Source organism: Chionomys nivalis, chromosome 18 (assembly GCF_950005125.1).
Source record: "Chionomys nivalis chromosome 18, mChiNiv1.1, whole genome shotgun sequence".
NCBI lineage: Eukaryota > Metazoa > Chordata > Mammalia > Rodentia > Cricetidae > Chionomys > Chionomys nivalis.
Window position 1 is genome coordinate 41786235 of NC_080103.1, and position 2619 is coordinate 41788853.

A 2619-nucleotide genomic window follows, 5' to 3' on the forward strand; every position below is an offset into this window, starting at 1 on the left:
TGTAATTCTGCAGTTCCAAGTCAGTGTCATGTTTACATGCTAGGCAATGAAAGAAAGCATAATCACTCTAAGATACTTTTACTTAATCAAGAAAGACAATTTGGTGAGGCAGCTAACAAAATCCACACTGTGAACTTCTGGTGGAACTTCGCTACCGAAATGGGTTCACCAATCATAAATTTGAGAGGGAGTAAAAGGCTTGGGAGGAGCTGGAGGGGGAGACAGAGGGAGAAAACGATGAATATATAATACTCAAGTAAAAAATTTAAAAATTAATTAATTAAAATGAAAAGGATTGAGCTTGTTTTGGCACAATAAACTAAAATTGGATTAATGCAGAAAGGATTAGCATGGCCATTGCACAAGGATGTCACACAAATTTGTGAAGCGCTCCAGAATTTGTTTTTATCAACTAAGCAAGGCACATATGGGCTCACAGAGACTAAAGCAGCAGGCACAGGGTCTATATGGGTCTACACCAGGTCCTTGGCATACTTATTATAGCTATCAGCTTAGTGTTTTTATGGGACTCCAGACTGTGAGAACAAGTGGGTGTCTGGATCTTGTGCTGACTCTTGGGACTGTTTTCCTCCTGCTGGACTTCCATGCCCTACTTCAACATCACAGTTTTTGTTTCATATTATTATACTTATTTTACTATGTTTGGTTTCTATCTCATAGGTAACAGGTAGAAAGGGAGTGGATCTGGAGGGGAGAGGAGGTGAGGAAGAACTGGGAGGAAGAGAGGGAGGGGAAAGTATAGTTGCGATATATTGAAGGATATATTTTCAATATAAAAGAAAAAAATAATAAACTTCTGAGTACATTTAATGTTGCTCCTATGTACATGTGCTTAGGGCTGAACATTAGGGACTGGATAATTCTTCAGGGTTTTCATCTCTGGAAAAATAACCTGATTCTCCCTTTCTCAGCTGTCATTGATTTTCTGTAGCTCTTTATTTAGGGGTGAGCCTTTTGAAATTTTCCTCCTTCACATTGGCCTTGCTTGGACAATTCTGATGCTGAGATTTCATGAGTGCAACTTCCCTGTCATGTCTAGAAGACACCATCCTACAAGAGGTATCCTGGTCCTCTGCCACCTCCAACCTTTCCATCTTCTCTTCCTTGATTTTCCCTGAGTTACAGGTGTGGGAATTGTGTTGTGGATGTATCCATTGTGGTATTTTATCTTTTGTTTCCTCAGATAAGCAAAACAAAAGCCAAAGAGGGATGGGGTTGGGTAGCCGTTTTTAATACAAGCATCTTTCAGAATGGAGTTCACTTTAAAAAGAAAACCCCCTTGATTGGCCTTAAGCTGGGGCCATTTCTCATCTAATCATAAAGAAATCACACATGTGCATTCCACTCTCATTTCTTCTTTATCTGCCGCTGTTTTGTGAACGGGCTGAGATCCTGCTCCATGGCCTGGTTTTGGTGATGGATATCTGTGAGCTGTGCAGCCGCCTTGACACTTTACTGTGGTTAGTTGTGGTGATTTCAACGCCGTGTAGCAGAGCTGTCTCTAAAACCGCCTCTTTATTCAGCCCTGAGGATGGATTGCCTGCGGATCGCCCATGGGAGGCCTTTTTAGTGGGCCCTTGGCACCAGCTGTGGCAGCCCTGGCTCTGGTTCTGAAGGGCGTTGTGTGCCAGATGAAATGATCCCACCGGGCTCTTTGATCTGATCCCACTTGGTCAGCTGGGAAAGTGAGGTTGCTCCCTCTCCACTCTTGTGCAGCTCCAGGTTGGCCGCGGGCCCTCGGCTGTGGTGTCTTCTCACGCCACGGGGGTTCTAGCTCCCCTCAGCTGATAGCTCTGACGTGGGCCCTTATTCTGGCACTCTCATGGATCTATGCTGCCCAGTGCTGGCCCGACTGCATTGGTTTTTTTTTCTCTACAATGTTGTTAAGTTTCTTCATTCCTGGCAAGCTCCCGAATTCCCCAGCAAGCTTGAGGTGTAATCACATTTCAACCGCTGCTCTGATATGAGGCACCAATTAAACGGAGATGAAAAGGCAGAAGGAGGTTCAGAAACAGAGAGCTCAGGCCAGTGTGTTTTCCTCCTTGGGCCACGTAGCGAGAAGATGACAGGCTCGCTGAGGTTTGGATTTTAGGCTGAAGTTTAGAGCGGGCGAGATTTGTTTTAGTCTGTGAGCTTGCAGTCAGTGTGAGCTTTAAGTTTGAAGTTGGGAGAAGCTGCTTGCAACAGCTCATGAAGGAGCTGCTGAAAACTCCCCATAAACACGGCAAGTTAACGTGCATTGCTACAAGAATACCAAAGGAGAAGAAGGATTAGTCAGGCAGGACGTGAGGAAAACTTCCCCCAGTCCCTCCTGAAAACAACATGCTTTCTTTCTCACCTCAGCAGAACACTATACGGCAGTGCAAATCCACTTGTCATATACTACACTGTGCTGCAATTCAGGCCGGCCTATGGCCATCTGGCTGCATTAAGATACATAGCAAACCAAAGGTCTCCATCTCAGGATCTACTAAGCAAGCGGAGCATCTAAGCACGAAAAAAGTGCCAACAAGTGAACTTGAAAATGAAGTTATTCTTTTATTTTTTCGAGACAGCGTTTCTCTGTAGCTTTGGTGCCTGTCCTGGAACTAGCTCTTG

General features: G+C 44.6%; 1 non-coding gene across 1 annotated transcript; it reads left to right on the forward strand.

Moving 5' to 3' along the window:
• Window positions 1-296: 296 nt before the first annotated feature.
• Window positions 297-402, forward strand: LOC130890304 (U6 spliceosomal RNA). Its single transcript, XR_009058739.1, has one exon. It is a non-coding gene; the product is annotated as a U6 spliceosomal RNA (small nuclear RNA).
• The last annotated feature ends 2217 nt before the right edge of the window (window positions 403-2619 follow it).